The following is a 25967-nucleotide window of genomic DNA, read 5'->3' on the forward strand; positions in this document are numbered from 1 at the left end:
TCAAGATTTTTTTTCTGGTCAGTCACCTCCAGTTCAGATCCCTTCAGTGTGTTCATGAAGTTAGAATGTTTTGTCCCAGTGTGTATCACTTTACACTTAAGAACACTGAACTTCACTGGCCATGATATTGTCTGTTTTGTCCAGTTTGGAGAGATCCTCTTGCAAGCCTTCACACTCTACCCTGGTTCTCAGCATTCTGAATAATTTGGTGCCATTCGCAAACCTGGCCATTTCACAAGTCAACCCTGAAGCCAGATTATTTATGAACAAATAAAGTTAGCATCATAGCAGCCCCATGGTGCAGAGTGGTAAAGCTGCAGTACTGCCGTCCAAGCTCTTTGCTCACAACCTGAGCTCAATCCCGGTGGAGGCTGACTCAACCTTCCATCCTTCTGAGGTCAGTAAAATGAGTACCCAGCTTGCTGGGGGGAAAGTGTAGATAACTGGGGAAGGCAATGGCAAACCACCCCATAAAAAGTCTGCCGTGAAAATGTCGTGATGCGACATCACCCCAGAGTTGAAAATGACTGGTGCTTGCCCAGGGAACTACTCTTACCTTTTTAAAGTTAGCATCAGTCCTAATCAATGCTCCCTCTAAGCTGTGGAGTCTCGTGAGCAAAACTTCTACTTTGTGAGCTACTGGCATTAAAGCTGTGAGCGAGCAATCTGGCTACTGCATAAATTAGTTTGCTCTGGGGCCAGCCTTCCTGAGCTAAGATAAAAATGTGTGAGGTGGAGGCTAAAAAATTGTGAGCTAGCTCACCTAACTCAGTTTAGAGGGAATACTCATCCTAATCCAGATCATTGGTGGACTCTGCTGTTTACTTCCCTCCATGGCAAGAACCAACCATTTAATCTTATCCAGGACTTTTTTTGCGCATGAACTCCTTTGCATATTAGGCTACACCCCCATATAGCCAATCCTCCAAGAGTTTACAGTAGGTCCTGTAATAAGAGCCTTGTAAACTCCTGGAGGATTGGCTACATCAGGGGGGTGTAGCCTAATATGCAAAGGAGTTCCTGCTACAAAAAAGTGCTGCTCTTATCCACTACTATCTGTTGTTCAACCAGTCATTATTCCCCAAGATGACTTGTCCTCCTGTCTTCTTATCCCACAATTGTTAACCGCTCAGGAATCATTACAAAACGACTTTGTCAAAACCTGTTTGAATCGCAAAATGTATAGTATATACTGGGTCACCCTTAGCCATATGTTTATCAGCCCTCTCAAAGGGGAATCATGACCCAGTGGCAGAGCATTCGCATTGCATGCAGAAGGCTGCAGGCTCCGTACTGATGATCTCAATAGTCCAATGCTCTGATGCAGAACAGAGCATCATATGTTCAGATCTGTCAGAACAGTTGTGAAATATTCCTTGGGAGGCTTCAATCCCTGCCATCTTCACTTAAAAGTAATGTGAAAGACCACTGCATGAGACCCTGGAAAGCTGTCGCCAGCCAGCATAGACAGTGATGACCTTGATAACCAAATAGTCTCACTTAGTAGAAGGCAGTTCAAAACGTCGAAGCACTCCAAAATTTTAGTGAGGTAGGTCTCGTCTCTCATGCCAGTGCCAAGTGTTCGTTTAAGGGCCATTGGGAGGCGGGAATGACATGAATAAGTGGCTGCATTATGCAGATGAGGGTGTGGAATGGTATGGTACAGCCCAATTTTCTCAGGTCTGATCCAGCAGATCTGATCAAACAGGAAACTGTTAATATTTCTATCAGAGCTTTACTTGGGATAAAAATATTCAGAAGTCAATGATTTAATTGGAGTATTGGTCTGATTACTGATGATCCCTTGAAATCTTGCAGTAAGTGCCATTGTAAATTGTCATCCCATTTCCCCAGATAGCATTAGTGCTATCAGTCTTGGATCATAGAGTCACCACATTTGGTGGGATGTTTTGTTCTTTGTGGGTTTTTTTCCTGTGAGGAAAAAAAACATTTATCTATGGGAAAGGAACACATTGGCTTGTATCCATTTTTTCCCCCTTTTATCAGAGCACTTGTGCCAACAGAGTGCAATGTTTTGGAGTCCACAGATAGATCACAAGAATGGGGAATGGCTTAAAAAGAACTTTATAATATGACTGCAACCAAATATCCTGTACATCAATCTCTAAACCCTTCTAGAACTGAAATCATGTGTTGTAAGGGAAAGGCCTCAGAGTAACAGTTCCCTAATGCTGTTAACTTCATGGAATATCTCTAAATAGAATTACCAACTGCAGCTTGAGAAATTCCTGGAGATTTAGGGCTAGTGCCTCTGGAGGGGGGAACTGGGTAATGGATTTCACCAATGCCTTCTGCCCACTGAAATGGTCATTTCCTACAGGGAAACTGATCTCTGTAGTGTGGGGATCAGTTGTAATTCCAGAAGAATTTTCAGGCCCTGGAGGTTGATAACCCTGTCTCTAATAGGGTTGCCAAGTCCAATTAAAGAAATATCTGGGGACTTTGGGAGTGGAGCCAGGAGACTTTGGGGGTAAACGCCAAAGGGAGTTCTGGCCATCACATTTTTAAATGCCTTCCTTCCATAGGAAATAATGGATAGGGGCACCTACTTTTGGGCCTCATAGAATTGGACCCCCGGTCCAATCTTTTTGAAACTTGGGGGATATTTTGGGAAGAGGCACTGGATGCTATGGTGAAATTTTGGTGCCTGTACCTAAAAAAAACAGCCCCTCCAGAGCCCCAGATACCCGCAGATCAATTCTCTATTATTTCCTATGGGAATAAGTCTCCATAAGAAATAAGAGAGTTCCCAGCAAATATTTCCCTCCTGTCCCCTCGCTTTCTGATGACCCTGAAGCAGAGGGAGGGCCTCCAAACCGGGGGATCCCCTGCCCCCCTAGGGATTGGCAACCCTAGTCTCTAATGAAAAATTCTATCAGTATGCTAAGAAGGAACACCGTTTCCACAAATTTCCTGTACCAGCGAAGATCTCCACATTGTTCCCAGTGCGGTTCCTAGGGTTTCCATGAACTATGGTTGCCAACCTCCAGGTGGATTACAATCACAGGAAGTGACGGGGAAACACAGTGTATAAAGTTCAACAAAAGAAAAGAACAGTATAATTATTTAAATCAATAGAATTATGTATTATAGTTGTATATTCAATACTCAATACTACTACAATAAATATTATTTGAGAACAAGAATCACTTGTACATATTATACTCCAATAGAAATTCCAACAGACATTAATATGAATAATTCCAATAATGACAGTCATTTCAAAAGGACATCGGACATCGTAGTCTCTGAACAATAGTGACAATCAGTTCAAAAGGATATCAAAGCCTCTCAATCAATAGTTAATGATGATCAAGCAACATAGATGGTAAACATGCAACTACATGCATTGTGGACTTTAAGCATGTTTCCAGTCAAGATCTTCTTCACAGTCACAATTCTACCGTAGGAATTCCAACAGGAACTAAATACAAAACAAATTGCAGTCAAACAGCCATTCACAGTGCAATAGTTTACAAACAGCGGCCGTAGGCTGGGGGGCCGCGGTTGCCTCCTTGACGGAGGAGGAGACTGCAGGGCTTCCCGGATATCCAGGGGCTTATTGGTGGGTGGAGCATCGGGACTATAAGAGTCCCGGCCCCGCCCAGGGCCACGCAGTTGTTTTGTGGCTCTCGGGAGTTCCCTTCGCAGCTCCGTGTGTGCGTCGGGTGGCCGAGTGCCTTGTGGTCGGCAGTGCGGGGATCGGAGGCATCCGTCTGCAGCGACGGGCAGCCTGCGGCTTGCATAGCCTCGCGGCAGAGCTGGTCCCTCCCTTGGGACTTCAGGCTTGTTCGGGCGGCAGGTGGGCATCTGGTGCACTTGGCCAGTGGAGAGCGCAGCGAGGCTGACGGCCCATTTGCATGGAGGTTGCAGGGCAATTACTTGTTCCTCTCCCTCCACCCACCCCCTTCCTGTGTTTTGAGAGGGGTGAATTCAGTTCAGAAGGAAGCCTTCTCTTTGTGAGTTTGTTTTTTCTCTTCTCCCCACCCTCACCCTCTCAATTGATATGGGGCCAAAGAAGGGGCAGGGAAATTCCAAGGGGAAGCAGCTTGCCAAGGCACCTGGAAAGAGGGGACAAAGAAATAACCCTGATGCTGGTGCTGAGGAGGCGAAGCGCTTGCGGCTGGCAATCATAGATAAGCTGGGGGCCTTAGAACGGCAAAGGGGTGCTGCTGGGGAGTCTTCGGGTTGGACCGGGCGGTCTAGGGTCACTGGACGTTCAGGCGCAACGACGTTTGAACGGAAAGTGCTTGCATGGCTCTCTGCATTGCAGGATAGCGGAGGCGGCGGGGAGCAGTCTGGTGAACAATCTTTGGAAAGGGAACCTGACGTCGAGGATGAGTTGGAAGGCGGTGCGGAAGTACCAGAGCTTATGGTGGACCAGGAGCGGCCGGCACAGTTGGCACCAGTAGCGGTGGTGGTGGCGCCACCCGGGGTTGAGGGTAAGTATTTGCAGCCACAGCTAGGGCAGACATGGCCCTGGGGCCCCCCTGCAACACCTCCGGGAGGTGGCTTGCTTGGCGGGGTTTCCCCCTTGGTAGGGCAGGGGGCGCTGTGGTCCTATCCCAGTCAACCCAGTCCATCGTGGGCAGTGCCCGGGCCTTCTCACCAGAGCATGGGTCAAGTGGGCCTAAATGGGGGTCCCCAGTCTCAGGTGGGGGTTATGGCACCGGCAGTTTCACAGAGTGTTTCAGGGCAGGCAGTTGCGGGGGTCCTTCCATGGGGCAGACAGATGAAGTCACATCAGCCTGGGGGATGGCCCAGTGGCCAGTGGACCACATGGGGTTATTTGCCCAATCCGTATGGGTCAGTTCCATTTCAGGCCATACCCTTTGGCAATACGGCAATGCCCTTGGGGGACCATTTGACTCCTGCTACTCATGAAAAAATTTTACATGGGGAATACGTGGATGTATTTAGTTTGTTATACAGGGAGCTTGAGAAGAAGGAAAAGGACGGTCTCAATGAGAAAGAGAAAGAAAAGCTGAAGCGCAGGAAGGTGGACAGGACCTGGGCCAACTGATTGCCTGGTTTCCTGATTTATGCAGGGGTTATTGCGCGGGCACAGCCGTTTAGGGCTGCGCCCCTATTTCAGTACTGTGACATTATCGGGCGTACACTGATTTTGTGGGCGCCACGTGGTTGCAGTACAATGAAGCCTTCCGTATGAGGGCGGCAATTAACCCAGCTCTTCCATGGAACCAGATAAACCAACAGCTGTGGCTCCAGCTTATGTCCCCTGCAAAACCCAACGCGGGCGATAGGGCCAAAAGTGGTCACATTGTACAGAAGTTGCAGAACGTGCCAGGAGCCCGCACTGTGGCGGGTCAGTCGGTTCAACCCCGACTGTTATGTTGGGAGTTTACGTCCAAGGGGGTTTGCTCGAGGAAAGCGTGTAAGTTCAAGCATGACTGCCCGTTGTGCGGGGGGTCACATGCGTTTTCGTCCTGCACAAAAGCCAAAACCAGAAGCGGGGCTAAGCGAGCTGGGGGTGGGGGTAACCTTTCGCAACCTGGTAAAGGGTCCCAGCTCCATTCGGGTGAAAGCACTTAGGGAGTTATGGAAGGGGTATCCTTTAGTGGCGGACGGTACCTATCTATTGGAGGACTTCACCCATGGGTTCCGGATCCCGTTTCAGGGTACTAGGGTGCCTAGTATGGCGTCCAATCTTTGTTCAGTTAAAGGAATGGAACAGGTTGTCTGGAAAAAAATCACCAAGGAGTGTAGGGAGGGGCGGGTGATTGGCCCCTTCGATGCCCCTCCAGTGCCTAACTTGAAAGTATCACCTCGCAGGGTGGTGTCGAAAAAAGCACCCAGGGAGTTTTGTCTTATTCATCACCTGTCATACCCTAAAGGTGGCTCAGTGAACAATGCCATCCCTGACCAACTTTGTTCAGTGCGATACACCTCCTTTGACCAGGCGGTCAAAGTGGTGCATGGGTGCAGTCCGGATGCTGAAATGGCAAAATGCGACTTTAAGTCGGCATTTCGTTTATTACCTGTCCACCCAAGGGATTTTGAGTTGTTGGGGTTTATGTTTGATGGTAAGTATTTCATGGACCGGGCCCTACCAATGGGTTGTTCAATTTCTTGCGTCGCCTTTGAGCGTTTCAGTTCCTTTTTGGAATGGGCACTCCAGGTTAAGTCGGGGCTGACCGAGACGGTTCATTACCTTGACGATTTTCTTTTCGTGGGCCCAGTGAGGTCTGGGCAATGCGCCAAATTAATGGAGGCATTTGTCCAGCTGGTAGCGGAGCTGGGGGTTCCACTGGCGCACGAGAAGACTGAAGGCCCGTCATCGGTCTTAACATTTCTGGGCATTGAGTTGGACACCTGTAGGCAAGCGTCACGGCTTCCGGAGGACAAGGTCCGGAGTCTGAGGGCACGAATAGCAGCATTCATGGGTCAGAGGAAGGTGTCTTTGCTTGAGCTACAGCAGCTTGTAGGGCATTTGAATTTTGCATGTAGGGTAGTTGCCCCAGGGAGGGCGTTCCTTAGGTGACTATGTGACGCTATGGGTTCCCTCCACTTACCTCATCATAGAATGAGGATAACCGCAGGTATGCACAGGGACCTTGAGATTTGGGAAAGTTTTTTGGAATCATTTAATGGGATCTCCTTTTGGAGGGAGGACATGCGTATTGAAGCTGACCTCCAAATAAATTCTGATGCAGCTGGCTCCATTGGATTTGGGGTGTTTTTTAGGGGGCATTGGTGTGCAGAAAGGTAGCCCAAGGAATGGTTGGCTGGACGGTTCTGCAGGGATTTAACATTCTTGGAATTTTTTCCTATTGTGGTAGCATTGTGGCTCTGGGGTGAGCAATTAGCCAACCATGTGGTGCATTTCTGGTGTGACAATTTGGCAGTGGTTCAGGTAATTAAGTCATTGTCCTCCAGATCTGCCCCAGTTATGAACCTGGTCCGAGCCTTTATGCTGCGCTGCCTTCAACTGAAGCTGCTGTTTATGGCCAGGCACGTTCCAGGTGTTAGTAATGGTGTGGCGGACGTTCTGTCTCGCCAACAGATGGAGCGCTTTCGCCAGCTGGTGCCAGAAGCCGACCCATTGCCGGTCAGGATGCCTCAGGACCTGTGGCAGCTTGGAGGGTCGAAGCTGGTAGGGCAATCAGTTTAGCCTTAGCAACAAGTACCCGAAGGGCGTATTAGCAGGCCATATGGCAATTCAAGGGGTTTAGAACCGAGGCAGGATTACAGGACAGTTGGCCGGTCTCTGTGCCCCACTTGATGCAGTTCTTGGTATATCAAAAAGAGCGGGGCTTGGCAATGAAGTCCATAAGGGGGCAGTTGGCGGCAATTGCTTTTGTTAGCAAGGCCCATGGAATTATGGAAAACACCGGCGACTTCAGGGTTAAGAAGATGCTGGAGGGTTGGTCCAGGGAAAGAGGGTCTAGGGCTGACTACCGCCAGCCCATTTCCCCTGTCATGCTTAGGGGGTTGGGTCAGATTTGGCCAAAGGTCTGCGTGTCCCCCTTTGAAGTTGCCTTGTTTCATGCAGCAGCGCTGACAGCCTTTTTTGGGGCCCTGAGAGTTAGCGAGCTGGTGGCTTGGTCCCACAAGGATCAGTTTAACTGCGCCTTGAGGACCAGTGATATCACTTTTAAAGGGGAGAATGTGGTGCTAATGGTCAGGCGGTCCAAGACAGATCAAATGGGCAAAAGCGCAGCTATTATACTCGGACCGTGTAGTGAGTCTGAATTGTGCCCAGTTAGCATGCTGCGGCAGTATGTTTCAATTAGGGGGGAGGCAGCGGGTCCGTTATTCTGTCATTGGGACAGGTCTCCGCTTACCAAATTCCAATTTTGGGCAGCGACTGCTCGAGCTTTGGATAAGCTGGGGCTTAAGGGGGTCAAATTTGGAACCCATTCATTCAGGATTAGAGCGGCCTCTACAGCTGCGGCGATGGGGTACCTGGGCCCTGAAATACAGAGGGTTGGTAGGTGGCGTTCTGCGACCAACCACTCGTATGTGCGCCCTTTGCCTCCAGTTTAGGCTCGACTGATCTTTTCTTAACAAGGTTGGCTGTGATGAGCATGTTTGGTTCTTGGTTGACTGTTTTTTTCTTCCAGGTGCGGTGGGTCGTCAGGAGAGGCTGCGTATCCTCGTCTGCGGGCACAGTTTTGTGTTCTGGATGGCTCACTTTGCTCGAAGGTCTTCAGTTGGTTCTCAATTGGGCCTCAGTGAGTGGGCCACGGTTGAGTGGCAGGGTCGCCGTGGGCTTCATTGGCCCGGCCTGCTGCCTCTCTTATTTCAAGGGAGGAGGGGTTCTCCTCCGGATATTCTGGTCATACACCTCAGGGGGAATGACCTTGGGTGGATGAAAGGAAAGGCCCTTTCTCTGCAGGCTGTTGCGGACATGCAGGTCATCCTGAGGAGGTGGCCTGGGGTCCTCCTAGTGTGGTCCACCATTCTGCCGCGGCAGGTATGGCAGGGGGCATGGGACCCAGCAGGCATCAAAAGGGCTAGGAGGAAAGTAAATTGGGCCCTTCAGAAGGCAATGGAGGTAGGCCTTGGGATTTTCTTGCTGCAAACAGCAATTCAGGTTGGCTGCGGCGTGCTGTATAGACCTGATGGAGTGCATCTATCCGATGCAGGTAACAGGGCCTTTCTGGACGAGCTTCGACAGGGGCTTCGGGCGGCTCTGGGCCGCCCGGTGGGGTGCTAATGCCTAAATGGAGGCTTGGCATTTGCGTTGGCAAAATGAGCAAGGGGTTACAGAAGCCCAGGGGAGCACCCAGGGCACTGCACCAGTTGAGTTCAAGCGATCGGCAGGAGCGGCAGATGGGCTCCACAGCTCAATGTCGCAGAATGCCGATTGTGTGATCCCTCCCCACAAGACTGGCTCTTCCTGGGTGATTATGCCAGTGTGGGGTAGAATGATCTGGCCTGGCCGGCCTGCCATGAGCCAAACCTGTGGCTCATGTCAGGGGCAGGGTGGCTCGCTCACACTGGGATAAGGAAGGGTCATGGGATGACCCCAGGGCTTGTCTGGTTTCCGGTAACCCTTGCTGTGCTAGTTACAGTATGTTTATGTTTAATAAAAGGCCCATTTTACCAAATTTATGTTGTCAGTCTCTTCATTCCGACTTGGGGGGCAATTCGGCCCATTCCCAGCCACGCTGCAACAGCAGCCGTAGGCTGGGGGGCCGCGGTTGCCTCCTTGATGGAGGAGGAGACTGCAGGGCTTCCCAGATATCTGGGGGCTTATTGGCGGGCGGAGCACCGGGACTATAAGAGTCCCAGCCCCGCCCAGGGCCATGCAGTTGTTTTGTGGCTCTCGGTCCACCCACCTGCCCTTTAGCAGTACAGGTTCAACCGGTCGCCTTATTAGGGGCCAGGTAGGAATTTTTTCACGCTCACCTGATTGGCTTGTGGTGAGGTGTTTTTTGCCTACCTTGTACTGCTTGTTAGAGAGGGACAGTTGTTAGTAGTTGGTTAAGTGTTGGCAGAATGAGCAAGGGGTTACGGAAGCCCAGGGGAGCGCCCAGGGCACCGCACCAGTTGAGTGCAAGCGATCGGCAGGAGCGGCAGCTGGACTCCACAGCTCAATGTTGCAGAATGCCAATTGTATGTTCCCTCCCCACAGGACTGGCTCTTCCTGGGTGATTATGCCAGTGTGGGGTAGGATGATCTGGCCTGGCCAGCCTGCCATGAGCCAAACCTGTGGCTCATGTCAGGGGCAGGGTGGCTCGCTCACACTGGGACAAGGAAGGGTCATGGGATGACCCTGGGGCTTGTCCGGTTTCCGGTAACCCTTGCCGTGCTAGTTACAGTATGTTTAGAGAGCCAGTTTGGTGTAGTGGTTAAGTGTGTGAACTCTTATCTGGGAGAACCGGGTTTGATTCCCCACTCCTCCACTTGCACCTGCTGGAATGGCCTTGGGTCAGCCATAGCTCTGGTAGAGGTTGTTCTTGAAAGGGCAGCTGCTGTGAGAGCCCTCTCAAGCCCCACCCACCTCACAGGGTGTTTGTTGTGGGGGAGGAAGGTAAAGGAGATTGTGAGCTGCTCTGAGACTCTTCAGAGTGGAGGGCGGGATATAAATCCAATATCTTCTTCTTCTCCTTTATGTTTAATAAAAGGCCCATTTTACCAAATTTATGTTGTCAGTCTCTTCATTCCGACTTGGGGGGCAACAAATGTTATAACACAAAATGAGTCTACAACTAGTTACTCATCTTGTTTTATAATTACACAACAGCCTTTTTGAAAATAGTGATATAAGATTATTTTAATGGTTTTTATTCTTGGTTGTTGTTGTTTTTCATTCTAAGGTCTCAGGCAGAAAAGAGAAAGATCGCAGATCTGTTGGTGTGTAAAAGGCAACTGCATGCATATGCAGCAACAGTTTAGATCTGGGTTGGTCAAACTTGCTTAACGTAAGAGCCACATAGAATAAACATTAGATGTTTGAGAGGAAGGAAAGAAGGGAGAGAGAGAGGGAGGGAAATGGGGAAGGAGAGGTGGGAAGAAAGCAACTTTAACTTTAAATGCATTCTCCAAGCCACCTGGCTTGAGAAGTGATTTAAAGAGACAAATGCCTTTTTCAAGCCAGCTGATGGGGTGGGGTGGGGGCTTCAAGAGCCGCACAATATGTGTGAAACAGTAACATATGGCTCCTGAGCTGCAGTTTGTCCACCCCTGGTTCAAACTAATACCTCAGTGTAGGAAGATATTGAACCCTTCAAACTCTGCTAAATTAGGTGAATCTAATCCAGATTATTTGCACTTTGTTATTTTAAAAGTTATTTTCCTCCTTTTTAGGGGAGGAAATCCTTTCTTTCCTTTGAAAGTGTTAGTAAAATTGGGGGGGGGGGTGAAGAGTTCAGGCTCCTCTTCACTCCCAAATCGCAGCAGTGCATATGCACAGTTACCTTCTGCAGTCTGACAGAGATCCCTGATCTTCGTCATGTCTTGAAAAACACAGCTGGGGTTTGGGGACTTTCCAGCAAAGAACAGGCATGGGAAAGTTTCAAGGCTTTGCTGTTTTGCTTTGGAGACTTGATGCTGTTTTCAAAATTAGCACTGTCCCTCCCGCCACCTCAACTTTTTTTTATTTATCCCATGTCTGATATTCTCCCCTCACAACTGAACTGATTGAGTCAATGACCCTGAAACATCCTTCCTTCTGGGAACTAGTACGAAATTGTATTTAGTTTAATAGTAGGCAGCACAAAAAAAAACATCTTTGGTATTTGATTTGTGACGGTTGCTTCATACTTGACGCTGCCACAAATACACAACAATGGCTACAAAATTGAACAATGAAATGCAATTGTGCGCACGCACACGTGGAAGGGGAAGTGTTTTAAATCCAGACTCCTTAATCATTTCCTAAACAAAAACTGCACTGTTTTAATAAAAATCCCTCTCGAAACAGGCCTGTGTCACAATTTGTGACCTGTCAACTTCCTTGCGAGTACAAGCTTGAAGAAAGTGAGGCCTCTTTGAGTCAAAAAGAATTAGTCAGCATTCTCCTCCACACACACACACACACACACACACTTACAATGCAATTGTTTAGCAACCATCAACGGTCAACTGAAGCTTACCGCTTGTTTGGGTTTAGAGTGAGCTAACACTGCCAATCAGCCAAGTAGAAGAAAAGCGCTGAAGCAATTGGAATGTCTTCCAGTAACACAGATTTCGCTTCCTTCACAATCGCACTCCCCAAGCCCGGTTCCAGATTGTGTGGGGCCCTGGGCAGAGAGTTCTTGGGGGGCCCTTCCCACAAACTCACCCGTGGGTTCCCTTTTTTTTTTGGCCTTCCTCTGCCCTGCTCACAAGTTCTCCCACTGCCCATGTTCACAGCCACCTGCACTTCCCACAGCCCTTTCCCTGAAGGCACTGGACAGTGTATGAAGCTGGATGCATGCATGGCAAATAGGGTTGCCAATCCCCAGTTGGGAGCAGGGGATCCCCTGGTTTGGATGCCCTCCCCCCACGTCAGAAAGTGAGGGGGAGGGAAATATCTGCTCAGCACTCCACTATTCCCTGTGGAGAATGATTCCCATAGGGTACAGTAGAGAACTGATCTGCAGGTATCTGGGACTCTGAGGGGGACGTTTTTTGAGGTAGAGGCACCAAATTTTAAGCATAGCATCTGGTGCCACTCCTCAAAACGCCCTGCAAGTTTCAAAAAGATTGTACTGGGGGGTCCAATTCTATGAGCCAAAAAATGAGGTGCCCCTATTCTTCATTATTCCAAATGGAAGGAAGGCATTTAAAAGGTGTGTAGTCCCTTTAAATGTGATGGCCAGAACTCCCATTGAAGTTCAATCATGTTTGTCACAACCTTGCTCCTGGCTCCATCCCCAGTGTCTCCTGGCTCCACCCGCAAAGTCCCCAGATATTTCTTGAATTGGACCTGGCAACCCTAGTGTCAAAGGACTCATAAGTGAGCAGGCGAGGAAATAGTATGTTGGAGAGGTCCACTGCATTAGGCCCCACCATAAGCTCTGAGCCCTGGCAGCTGTTCTACATGCTCACAATTGGGTATTACTACAACACACTCTAGGGCTGCCAACATACAGGTGATGGCTGGAGATCTCATGGGATTACAACTGATCTTTAGGCAACAGAGATCAATTCACTTGGAGCTTTAAGAATTGGCAGCTGTACCCTAGGGGGCAGAGTCGACTGGGTTGTTCAGAGAGAGGCCTTGGTGTGGCAGAATGTGTGCAAATGAAGGAGTCTAAGTAAGGTCCTGTACAGTATAAGAGACACCTGTGTTTTGCATGGAAGATATTAGCCTAAGTGGCAAGTCAGGATATTAAGCTGTGTGGAAGTAATTGGTTTAAGTGGCAAATGAGAAATTAAGCAAGTGTGGCTAGATCTATCAAGGACATTTAGTGAATTCATCCAAAATTATTATACCTATCTACCTATCTGAAACCACTAAGTTTATTTGTTATAAAGGAATTGTTATGCTATGATAATAAACTATTAATGTTAAAAAAACAACTGTTTGTTTTAGAATAAAGGATTCCTTTTTACCTCAGAGCCATCCCCAAAAACTGACTGTTCCATCATTCTACCATATGCAACTAAGCCGTTGTGTTTTTTGAGTCCAACTAAGAACAATGAGGTGAGCACCTTTGATGACGATGAAAATAAGGAGGGCAAGGAAGCAGCATAACACACATCCCCTCAAAACATTACAATACATTTACTCACATGTTGTTGTTGTTCAGTTGCACAGTTGCGTCTGACCCTTTGCGACCCCATGGACAAAGTCACGCCAGGCCTTCCTGTCTTCCACCATCTTCCGAAGTCTGCTCAAATTCGTGTTTGTCACATCAGTAACACTGTCCAGCCATCTCATCTTTTGCCGTCCCCTTCTTCTTTTGCTTTCTGTCTTTCCTAGCATCAGGATCTTCTCCAGGGAGTGCTCCCTTCTCATTTGGTGGCCAAAGTATTTGAGCTTCAGCTTCAGCATCTGACCTTCCAGTGAACAGTCTGGGTTGATTTCCCTTAGGACTGACTGATTTGATCTTATTGCAGTCCAAGGGACTCTCAAGAGTCTTCTCCAGCACCACAGCTCAAAAGCATCTATTCTACGCTCGGCCTTCCTTACGGTCCAGCTCTCACAGCCATACATTACTACTGGAAATATCATCGCTTTAACTATATGGACTTTTGTTGGCAGGGTGATGTCTCTAGTTTTTATTATACTGCCCAGGTTCACTGTAGCTGTCCTGCCAAGGAGCAAACATCTTTTAATTTCATGGCTACAGTCGCCATCTGCAGTGATCTTAGATCCCAGAAATGTGAAGTCGGTCACTACTTCCATGTCTCCCCTTCTATTTGCCAAGGTTTAATGGGGGCAGATGCCATGATCTTAGGTTTTTTTATGTTGAGTTTCAAGCCTACTTTTGTGCTCTCCTCTTTCACCCTCAACAAGAGGTTCTTTAGGTCATCCTCATTTTCTGCCATTAGAGTGTGTCATCTGCATATCTGAGGTTGTTGACATTTTTCCCGGCAATCTTAATTCTGGTTTGTGCTTCATCCAGGCCAGCATTCCACATGATGTACTCTGCATATAAATTAAATAAGCAGGGTGACAATATTCATTCTTGTCGAACTATTTTTCCTATTCTAAACCAATCAGTTGTTCCATATCCCGTTCTGACAGTTGCTTCTTGACCCTTATCCAGGTTTCTCAGGAGACATGTGAGGTGGTCTGGTACTCCCATCTCTTTAAGGACTTGCTACAGTTTGTTGTGATCCACACAATCAAAGGCTTTAGCATAGTCAATGAAGCAGAAATAGACATTTTTCTGATACTCCCGTGCTTTCTCCATAATCCATCAAATGTTGGCAATTTGATCTCTAGTTCCTCTACCTCTCTGAAACCCAGCTTGAACTTCTGGTAGTTCCCAAACTACATACTGCTGAAGCCTACCTTGTAAGATCTTTAACATGACCTTGCTGGCATGCGAAATGACTGCAATGGTGCGATAGTTTGAACATTCCTTGGCATTACCCTTCTTTGGGATTGGAATATAAACCGATCTTTTCCAATCCTGTGGCCACTGTTGTGTTTTCCAAATTTGTTGACATAATGTGTGCATCACTTTAACAGCATCATCTTTTAGGACTTTGAATAGCTCAACTGGGATACCATCATCTCTGCTCACTTTGTTGTTAGTAATGCTTTCCAAAGTCCATTTGACTTCACTCTCCAGGATGTCTGGCTCAAGGTCATCGATTTCACTGTCACAGTTGTCCGGGACATTGAGATCCTTCTTGTATAATTCTTCTGTGTATTCTTGTCACCTCTTCCTGATCTCTTCTGCTTCTGTTTGGTACCTACCATTTTTGTCCTTTATCATGGACATCTTTGCACAAAACATTCCCTTGATTTCTCCAATTTTCTTGAAGAGATCTCTTGTCCTTCCCATTCTATTATTTTCCTCTATTGCTTTGCATTGTTCCTTCAGGAAGGCCTCCTTTTCTCTCCTTGCTGTTCTCTGGAAATCCGCATTCAGTTGGGTGAATCTTTCCTTTTCACCTTTGCCTTTCACTTTCCTTCTTTCCTCAGCTATTGGTAAAGCCTCATCAGACAGTTACATTGCTTTTTTGCATTTCTTTTTCTTTGGGATGGTGCTGACACTTCTGTACAGTGTCATGAACCTCCGTCCATTTTAGTTCACTGATTCCCAAGATGTCGATGTTCAGACTTGCCATCTCTTGTTTGACCACATCTAGCTTACCTTGATTCATAGATCTTACATTTCATGTTCCGATGCAGTATTGTTCTTTGCAGCATCAAAGTGTTCTTTCACCATCAGACACATCCACAGCTGAGTGTCCTTTCGGCTTTGGCCCAGCCGCTTCACTCTTTCTGTGGTTACTTGAACGCTCTTCCCGAGTAGCATATTGGGCACCTTCTGGCCTGAGGGGCTCATCTTCCAGCACCATATCTTTTAGCCTTTTGTTTCTGTTCATGGGGTTTTCTTGGCAAGAATACTGGAGTGGTTTACCATTTCCTTCTCCAGTGGATCACATTTAGTCTGGCTTCTCAGCTGTGGCCTGTCCATCTTGGGTGGCCCTGCATGGCATAGCCCACAGCCTCATTGAACCATGCAAGCCCTCTTGCCACGACAAGGCAGCAATCTATGAGAGGGATTTACTCATATAGAGGTCACATAAATAAAGAGAAAAACATTACAGGGACCCTGAACAACTGACTGTATCCAACACCATGGCTGTCACTAAAAACAAATATGGTAATTCAGTTATAGTAACTCATCTATCTATTGCCTGCTTGTCTAGGGATGAGCACGAACCACGAAAATACAGTTTGGTTCAGTTCATGGTGTGCCCAGTTTGCAAACCATGAACCATCATGAACTTTTAGGAGCCAAACAAACTAGTTCAGTTTGTGAGGTTCATGTCACAGTAGAATCCTCCCCACCCCGCAAGCGTTCTGTAGACACCAAAATTGCAGGGGATCTCTGGCTGACTCTCCTCTACCTACCCTCACGGCCAAGCACAGTGTGGTTTCCAGGCTGCTGTGCCTCCACAGCTCAGAGCAGTGGGCTGCTGTGTTGCTGCTGGGCCCAACACAGCTCCTGACCTACTGGGTCCCATTAATTAGAAATGGAGAAATTTAACCCCTCGTCTCAATTTTTGTTTTTTTTTAAAAATCAGATTGTTCTGCAAACCTGGCATCCCAAGTTTGTAGAAAAATCTCTTTAACCTCCACCTGGCCCTGATCTGCAGATTTAGCTATACGTAGATGGGAGTCATGGCTGACTATTTGAATATAAAATATCCTTTGCCTGGTAAAGGCACCAGTTATGCATCCCCATTTCACAGGTTGCAAGAGTTAAGGTAGCTCTTCCAAACTAATCATTGTCCGTCACAAGCACTGGGTCTGAATTCAAGTTCCACCTCTGCTAGGGATTTACTGGCTGATCTCAAGCAAATTCTTGCACTTCCACCTCTGTTGAGACCGCTATCAAATGGCAGAAGTGGCAACGTCCCTTGCTTGCAACTGGCTTTCCATGTTTGCACAGATATCATGTATACCAAATATCATAGCAAAGGATGGGAATCTGGAAGGTACTGTAACGACACCAGGGACTCCACCCACCTCTACATACCAGAGATACTGACTGGGTTACTTCCCAGAGAGCACTTGTATTAGTCTGTGGCAGTAAAAATAAACCATAGTTTTATGGCACTCTGAAAACTTAAGACTTTTTTATTCTAGGATTCAAGGAAATGGGCTGTAATCCCCATAAGCCTCTGTGAGAAAAAACAATGTGGTCAGGTTTGCATTGCCACAAGATTGCGATTGGTTTTTGTCTTGTGTTGCTGTTAATCCTTTGACTTCCAGACTCTAAACATGAGAAGAAAAATGCTGTGAGGAAAACGAGAGAACAAAACAGCCTGCAATCAGATGCTGCATGAACTGCAGCCAGTTCTAAGAAATGAATGGCAAACTGTTGTTATTCAGGAAGAGTAATCAGATCAGATCTCCAAGAGGTGGGTTGGATCCAGACTTGTCCCGTTTCCCATGATATTACAGCTCCTGTCCCACAAGCCTTCTTTACATGCAGGTCCCATTTTATTTACTTTTTATTTATTTTATTAGATTTATATCCCGCCCTCCCTGCAATCCTCAGCATAGCCTTTTTGGGTGGTCAAAGAGAACCTTCTTCTTCCTTTCTGTCCACTAAGAAAAGTTGCTTGGATTCAACTCCTTTCTTTTTAAAACAGCCACGAAGAAGGATCTGATTCCTATAATGGCAGATAGAGATAGGGTTGCCAACCCCCAGGAGGGCCAATACATACAGGAAACCACAGTGTATAGATAATTATCAAAACAGAAACCTCTGTGCTAAAGCATTGCAAATACTCATGCTATGTCAATGAATACAAATTTATCTTCACACATTCATTATTTTGATACAATCAGTCTTTTGTTGCATTTAAAGTCCAAAGTTCATATACAAAAATGAATATCCACTCCGAATGCTTGAAAATAAAAACAATAAGGTACCAATCCCTGCTGTACTTTGTATATTTTTCTCAGACACAGGTGATACCATGAAGCAACGTTTTTTCTTCAAGGCAGAAATCCTCAAATCTAACCGGTGCAGCGACACGAAACCGGCTGTAGTTGTGTTTCATTCAGACTTCTACTGGCTGCAACAATAAACTAGGAACCAGTACAAAGGCAACTGCTCTCATTCGCTTATGTTCTGAATAAAACTTGGTTGGTCTTAAAGGTGAAACTTGACTCCTGCTTTGTTCAACTACTTCAGACCAACACAGCTGCCCACTTGGATCTATGCTCTCATTCTTGTTAGCTTGTCAATTTCCATTTGCACAAAGAGGTTAATTGAAATTGATGATCCCCAGGAGGGGGCAGGGGATCCCCCAGTTTGGAGGCCCTCTCCCTGCTTCAGGGGCATCAGAAAGCACGGGGGGAGGGAATGCTGCCCACTGGACACTCCATTATTCCCTATGACCAGTTCCCATAGGGTATAATGGTAAATTGATCTGCAGATGAACTGTATAGAAGTAGGAAAGATGATAGAAAAGGATTAACAAGAAAGAAATATAATATCATGAGGGGAAGTAAAAATCATATGATAAGTATAATACAGTCAAAGTGGGAGAAAGATGTGGAACTATTGGAACAGGAGATAAATAAAGTAATGAGAAATATTAATGATATAAAATTGGAAAAATTTAGAGAATTAGAAATGAAATTAATTTGGAAATGGTATAGAACACCGGCTTAACTAGCATATATGATTAAGGGATTGAGATCCAATTGCTGGCATTGCAAAAAGGAGAAGGGACATTATGTGCATCTATGGTGGGAGTGTTCAAGAGTGGCTGAATTCTGGCGGAAGATTTTGGGAAAAGTGCAAGAAGTGAAACTTTCGGGAAAGGTGTTATTTATGGGAATACTGGGGAACCCTAAAGTGGATAAGCCTTTCCAGGAAATATTTAAAGCTATGATTTTGGCAGCCCAGGCTGTCATAGCATTCAGTTGGAAAGATGCCATGAAATGGACTTTGGATAAATGGAATGGTTGTTTATACGAATGGATTCAATCAGACATACTATCAATACTAAAACAAGGATGGGCCTCCATCCAAAAAAATTTTCCATGGGTCCCCCTCCCTCCAACTGGAATTTTCTGACTACGGGCCTGTGTATGACAGACTGTTGGACTGAATGGGCCATTGGCCTGATCCAACCTGGCTTCTCTTATGTTCTTATAACCATAAGAGAGCTGCTGTTCAAACCAAGAATCTTATGTGAGTTCTGATTATGAGGAAGACTCAAATCTGTTGTGAGAGATGAGATCCAGAGGGGATCTTTGACTGGAGGTCCATGTTCATGGCCATTCTGAGTGCCACTGCTTTAATTTGAGCCACTTGTGGGAAGGGTGGGATATAAATTCTAAATAAATAAATAAATAAAATTTTAAAAATTAGAGTCGTCCCTTAGCCACATCTTGTTTTTTTAATCTGGATATTTGTTCCATGCTTTTCTTTCAAATGAGAACACAAACAGACTCCCAGAATCATCCTCTCTTTGTTCATTTTTATCTTCACAACAACCTCATGAGTTAGGCTAGGCTGAGGGTAGGCTAGGCTGGCTCAAGGCCATCCAGCATTATGTCCAAGGCAGGGTGGGGATTCAATCCTGGTTCAGCACAATACCATGCAGGTTCTCAAGCTGCGTTAAGGTTGTGGAGAACACCCCACCACCACCAAGTTTTAAAGTGTGGGGTTTTTTTTTTCCTTTGGAAGTGGCAGGAAGCCAGTTTCAGTTCCCTTCTTGATAACAGCTGTGCATATGCTAATAACCAGATAGGAAAACCAGCTACAGGATTTGGTGCCAGGAAGTCTCCAGGCAATTCCTGGAGATTTCCCAGAATGCCTTCCAGGGGTGCTCCCAGGATGCATCTGTGGGTCCAGGTGAACCAGCTCAAAGTGGAGCCAAAGTGCACTTTTGGGTACACATGCTTCTTCTGAGCTGCTGCTCTTCTGTTTTGAGGGTCCACAGGAATCCATTGGCCAAGGAACAGAGTCTGGAGCTTGGCAGTATATGAGGAAGTTTTTATTCTTATGAGTGACAGAGAAAGAAACAGAATAAAACTAGAAGAATGCTGGACATATTCCATGGGTGAATTAGCGTCACTGGAATCACAGGTGTTCAGGATAGTGGTCACAGAAGCTGGAAAGAAACAAAAGCTGGTTCATCTCTTCTGTCTGAGAAGGATGCCTCAGGTTCAAGGAAGTGAGCAACCCACAGGACTCTAAGAAGAGGGAGGCCATCTAGCTTTAAGCAGAGAGGTCTACCTATTTAAATGTATTACTTATTTTTATCTCACATTTCCTTAAAGGTATCAGACATGACTTCCTCCTCTTTTTATCTCCACAACAGTCCTATGAAAGAGATTGTTTGGATTCTGCAGCTCCCTTCTTCTATGTTAGATTCTTCTGCTAAATCTTCCTTTAATAGAGAAAAACTTAGACCAATTTTGCACTAGGGCTTGTTCCAGGTGGAGAGCCCTTTTGCCCCTGGCGCTTCTCTCGGTTTTCACACAAACTGCCCCGAGCTGTGAGTTGGCCCACTGCTTTTCCATGGCAAGCAGAAACCATTTGTAAGAGGATCTTGCTTGCTGTGGAAAAGCAGTTGGCCAACTCACAGCTCTGGGGCAGCTTGTGCAAAAACCGAGAGAAGCGCCAGGAGCAAAAGGGCTCTCCACCCAGAACAAGCCTAGTGCAAAATCGTTCTGCCTGACAAAGAAAGAATTCTGTTTCTATTGGAGGAAAACTCAGTGGAAGAAAGTCACTGGATCCAATTTAGTAGACAGGAACTGTAGGATCTAACCCTAGGATTACTGTAAAATCACTCAGTAAAGATGGGTTGCTGCAGCTGCAAGGGTTGGCTTCTGTTGTGTTTGTGGACTAATGTTGCTGTTACCTGTGTTCCTGCTGGGCTCATTGGAGCCTTTAGTCTGAGCTTGGGGTCTAGAGAACAATGGGTCATAGGATCCAAATCCCTGCTCCAATCACAGGCTAGTTTAAATTATCCAATGGCGTCCTAGCGCAGGAACCTTGAACTGTATATAGTTGGCCCAGTTGAGCAGTCTTTAGTTACTAGTTAACATGCTGTAACTCAATAAAGAGCTATGATCACTGCAACGGCATCTCCTCTATGCATCGAACCCACTATATTATAGCTTCTTTAAAAAGAGAAAGCGAGAGAGCCCAGACAATTCTGCTTTCCCCTTCCCCAAGCCTTTTACTTGGCAAAAACCACACTGTGGGGGGAGTTATTTCTCCAGTGTTTCTGCTCCACACACACAGATGCTCCATGGGAGGAGGCATAACTCTTCTGAAAATAAAGCTAGGGACCTCAAAATTGGCCACTTCAGGATAATCCTGGGAATTGCATAATCAAACATTAAGCAAATTGAAACATCCTCCTAGAACTTTCAACCTCCTGTTTTTTGCATCAGAAGCTATGGTGGGAAGCAATCATCCAATGATGAAGGCAGGCATTTCAGAACTGGCCACCAGCTTCAGCATATTCATGAGGGCTGCAGTGCCAACAATGGAAGGAAAGGACCATCCCACCACAGAAGAGCTTTGCAACATCCCTCCGCTATTTACAATGGAAGCAAAGGTTCATTCTCAGGAAGCCAGAAAAAGCAAACAGCACAGACAAAAAGGTTTGCTGTCTTCTGAATGATTCGTCATCTGAAATAACTGAAAGGGCTGCTTTATTCTTGAGTCTGGTAATCAAGGATCAATTGTCCAATGTACAGCTGCATATGACTGTTTTATTATTTCTGTAGCTGTTTATTTGTTTGTTTATAATCTGATATATGCCAATAAAGGCTTTTGATTGATTGATTGATTGACAGGGCTGGCGGAAAATATCTTCTCTGTGACAAAACAAAGGGGGTTTAACGGCTTCCCTGACCTATCAGAGTCTGTATGGAGCAGTGGTTAGAATGCTGGACTAGGATGAAGATGATCTACACTTAGATTCCCACTTTGCCATAGAAGGTTCCTGGGTGAATGAACCACACTCCCTCTTACCATAGAAAGTGGTTGTGTGGATAAAGGGGAGTGATATAAAATGTTTTGGGTCCCCACTGAGGAGAAAGGCACCACAGGCAGGCAGAATGAAACTTATTGCCTCCTTTACAAAACAAAAAGGGTTTATGAAGCTACCTAACAGGGCTTTTTTTGTAGCAGGAACTGCTTTGAATATTAGGCCACACCCCCTGATGTAAGCCAATCTTCCTAGAGCTTACAGTAGGTCCTGTACTGAGAGTCCCTGTAAGCTACTGAAGGACTGGCTACATCTGGGATGTGTGACCTAATATGCAAAGGAGTTCCTGCTAAAAAAAATAAGCCCTGCTACCTAAGGTATCACAGCCAATGTGGTGATGCGATTAGAGTGTCAGGCTAGGATCTAAGAGCACCGTGGTCGAATCCCACCTTGGAATACTGAACTTTGCTGGGTGACCATGGGTCAGTCACATTCTTTCAGCCTAACCTACTTCAATGGCTTGTTCTGAGGAGGAAATGGTAGAGAGGAGAACAATGTAAGCTGTGTTGGATTCGCATTCAGGGGAAAGGCACAGCATAACCTTTGATATAAATCTCATTTTGCCTACACAAAAGATAAAAGGAAGCAGAAAGGCATCTTGAAAGATTTTATTGTGTCTGATTCAACTAGGTATCATCTCACTCCTCTCTGCTATCTTACTAACTTGATCACAAGACGAGGAAAGCTTTCTCCCTTGCAAGCTGTTCAGCCCTTCCTTCTGCTGTTCTTGAAGGAAAGTATAAGAAAATTCCATTTGCTCAGAGGCTTTGCCAGTTGCAAGAAATAGAAACAATCGAACATGTGTTTCTAAGATGTCCTTGATATAGTTTAGCCCATGCTAAATATATTCTCTCTTGGGTTAAGGCTAAGCCAGGGTTAACAGAGTCTGCTCAGGTAATCTATTTCCTCTCAGATGCCAATCAGAATATCACAAAACAGGTAGCTAAGTTTTGTAATGCTTGTCTCTGTATTAGAAAGGCATATATCTCTTAATTTTATTGATACATTTATTAATGCTACTATTCTGTTTTAACCACAGATAATTTTGCCATTTAATGTTTAAATTTGTTTAATTATTAGACTTCATGTTGGCTTGGTGCTGTATAAATAAACTGACTGACTGACTGATTTTGCCTACAGCTCACCAAGGAAAGATGATCGCTCTTGTTTTTGCTTCATCAAGAACTGTGGCAACTCCTTCAGTAGGAGGCAGGACTGTTCTTTTGATACCTTTAAATACTATGTGGGCAGTGACCTACCTGGCTGAGGAGCAGAGCTAGGAAGTTCAGAGCCCCCCCCCCCCCCCCCCCAAAAAATGTGCTAAATGAAGAGAGCCAAACAGAAGGAGGGAATGGGGGAGGTATGAAAACACTCACCTTGGAGATTAAGATAGTCGAGATATGCACATCTTAACACTTATTTTACTTAGAGGAAAATCAAAATAAAAACTTTTTTCTTAAAAAGACGTGAAAATAAGGGTGAATAATGGAGGAGGAGATTAAAAAAAATGTAAAAACAGAGGGTTGGGTCCAGCTAGTTTGTTCCTTAAGTCTCGTCCAATCTCGCAGCCCCTGTCCCATGTGACTCTTCGTCCATGCAGGTTCAATAATCCCCAGCATAGCCTTTTGGGGTATTCCAGGGTGGGCTGCTTCTCCATTTTTCACCAGCAGGAAAACTGGCAATATCCAATCCAGAATAATGCCCAGGATTATCATTTCCCCAATTGGTGGGTGGGAGGAGAGAATTAAACTTTCTAACCCTTCACATGCAGCTCCCAACCTTGTACTCTTCCAGCACCTGTTAAAAGGACACCCACAACCTTTAACATTAACTGCCATACCTTTAACCACAAAAGTGGTTACAATTCATCCAATTGGAGCTATCATAGTTGTGGCTAAGAGAGCACCAGAAACTTCCAAAGAATGACCCATCTCTTGTACAAGACCAGTAACTTTTGCCTTCATATTTGAAAGGAAAGACGCATCCACCATAAGTGTTTAGTTCTTTTGGAGCTGCAGGGAAGAAGAGAGAGAGAGAGTGAAAGGGACATCTCTGGAGCAAATGTACATATTCCATTTATCCATCCATTACACCATCTTTTCTCCAAGGAGCTTAGGGCTATATAACGTAGTTCTTCCTTCTCCTGCTTTATCACAGGGGCAGTCAGGCTGAGAGGAAGTCACTGGTGGAGAGAGAAGTCTGGAGAGGTTGGCTTCTGAGGAAAGAGTGGCACACTTCTGCTCTTGTTTTGCTGTCAAGTCACAGCTGAATTATGGTGACCTCATCAAGCTAGAGGTGTTTAGAGGTGGTTTGCCATTGCCTGCCTCTGTGTCACAAGCATGGTATCCCTTGGGGGTCTCCCATCCAAATATGGACCAGGAATGACCCTGCTTAACTCTCAAGATCGGATTAGATCAGGCTAGAGTGGGCTATCCAGGTCAAAGCATGGCACACATAGTTCTCCCCAGGGCTTTTTTTGTAGCAGGAACTCTTTTGCATATTTGGCCACACCCCCATGATATAGCCAATCCTCCAGGTGCTTATAGGACCTACTGTGTAGGCAAAATGAGAAAGGAAGGAAGGAAGGAGTGGCAGAAGAGGGGATTGTACTTGTGCTGTGCGTCACATCAATATGACATCAAGCTTTTCTACTGGTGAAAAGGGGAGCAGAGAGTCCACTCTGGACAACAAAAAGGTTATGCTGGGGATCATGGAATCATTGGTGAAAAACCATATGTGATCAGGGCATTTTTGGTAGCAGGAACTCCTTTGCATATTAGCCCATACATCCTTACAGGGCTCTTCGTACAGGGTCTACTGTAAGCTCCTGGAGGATTGGCTACATCAGGGGTGTATGGCCTAATATGCAAAAGAGTCCCTGCTACAAAAAAAAAGTCCTGCATGTGATGAAAGCTGAAATAAGGAAGGTAATTGGGCAAGACTGAATGAAAATCTAGTTGGATCCATCCGCCATTCTTGCTCTTCATCCTATCCTAAAACTCTTGTTGGTCACTAAAGTGCAACTCAACTTGAATCTAACTGTTCTGCTGGAGACCAACATGGATCCCTTCTGAAACATTCTCCCTAGAAAGTCTTCTCCCTCCTGTTCCATTCCACCCAAGCTTATTTATTGCACTTCTTCAGCTACTCGTAATCAGGGCTTTTTTTGATCAGGAAAGCACAGGAATGCAGTTCCAGCTGGCTTGGTGTCAGAGTGTGTGGCCTAATATGCAAATGAGTCTCTGCTGGGCTTTTTCTACAAAAAAGCCCAGCATGAAACAACTGTGACATCAGGGGGTGTGACCTAATATGCAAATGAGTTCCTGCAGGGCTTTTTCTACAAAAAAAGCCCTGCTTGTACTCAGTGTCATGTCTTCTGCTTTTGAGACCTGTGAAAAAATCTTCCCCTTCCTAACCAGCAAGCTACATCCTACTCTTCCTTCCTGCCTCTCCCAAAATGGAGTTCTCAGGAAGGTTCGGCCCCTCCCCAGCCAAGCCGGCTTGCCGGCGCTCAGGCTGGGGGCCGTCTTTTGCCCCCTCGGAAGGAGGGAGGAGCAAGGTCGGGACTATATAAGCCCCGGCTCCCGCCCTTCGCCACGCAGTTCCTTTTGGCTCTCTGTTTGGAGAGCCACGTGCAGATCAGCAGAGCACGAGCAGGGGGGTGTAGCACAAGCGCTGGCCAGCTGATCTTCGTCCCTTGGAAATGGGTGATACGCGCAGCAGCGCGTTCGCATGCGGTTTTAAGCCCTGGGCGGCAAGGGGGGGGTGAAAAGCGCGCGCGGCGGCCATTTGGTCTGCCGCACGAGGCCACTTGAGCGGCTATTTTTGGTGGCAATAAGTGGCATTGGGGGGCCCTTTGTGAGTATTTAACATCTCCCCCCCTTTCCAGTCCAGGGTGGGTAGGAGCTCTCCTTCGTTAAAGGGAGTACAGTGCAGTGCTTGGGCTTGTTTTTTCCTGCACTTTTCTGCCGCCGGTCATCTCCCCCCCCCCGCCAAGTTCATTGAGCCCGTGGGTGGCTGGGCTGTTGCTCAGGGCTGGACTGGGTTTCCCTCCCCTTGGGGCTGGACGAGGGGATAGGGGGTGACTCATTTTTGCACCTCTTTGGCTCCTGCGTCATTGGTCTGTTGGTTTGTTCTTTTTGGTGGCAAGGGGGAGGAGGAGCAAGTGCGGCAGCCATTTGGTTGGGAAAAAACGAAGTTGGGATCGGCATAGAGGCTAATAATGCATTGTTGGGGTGTTCGTGGATATCACTCCTTAGGTGGATATCACCCCCACCCCTTTTTTCTGCCCCTTACCAGGCCTGGTAGTCTGTTCCCTTCCCATTACTGTT

This window comes from Heteronotia binoei, chromosome 15, assembly GCF_032191835.1.
Source record: "Heteronotia binoei isolate CCM8104 ecotype False Entrance Well chromosome 15, APGP_CSIRO_Hbin_v1, whole genome shotgun sequence".
NCBI classification, from domain to species: Eukaryota; Metazoa; Chordata; class Lepidosauria; order Squamata; family Gekkonidae; genus Heteronotia; species Heteronotia binoei.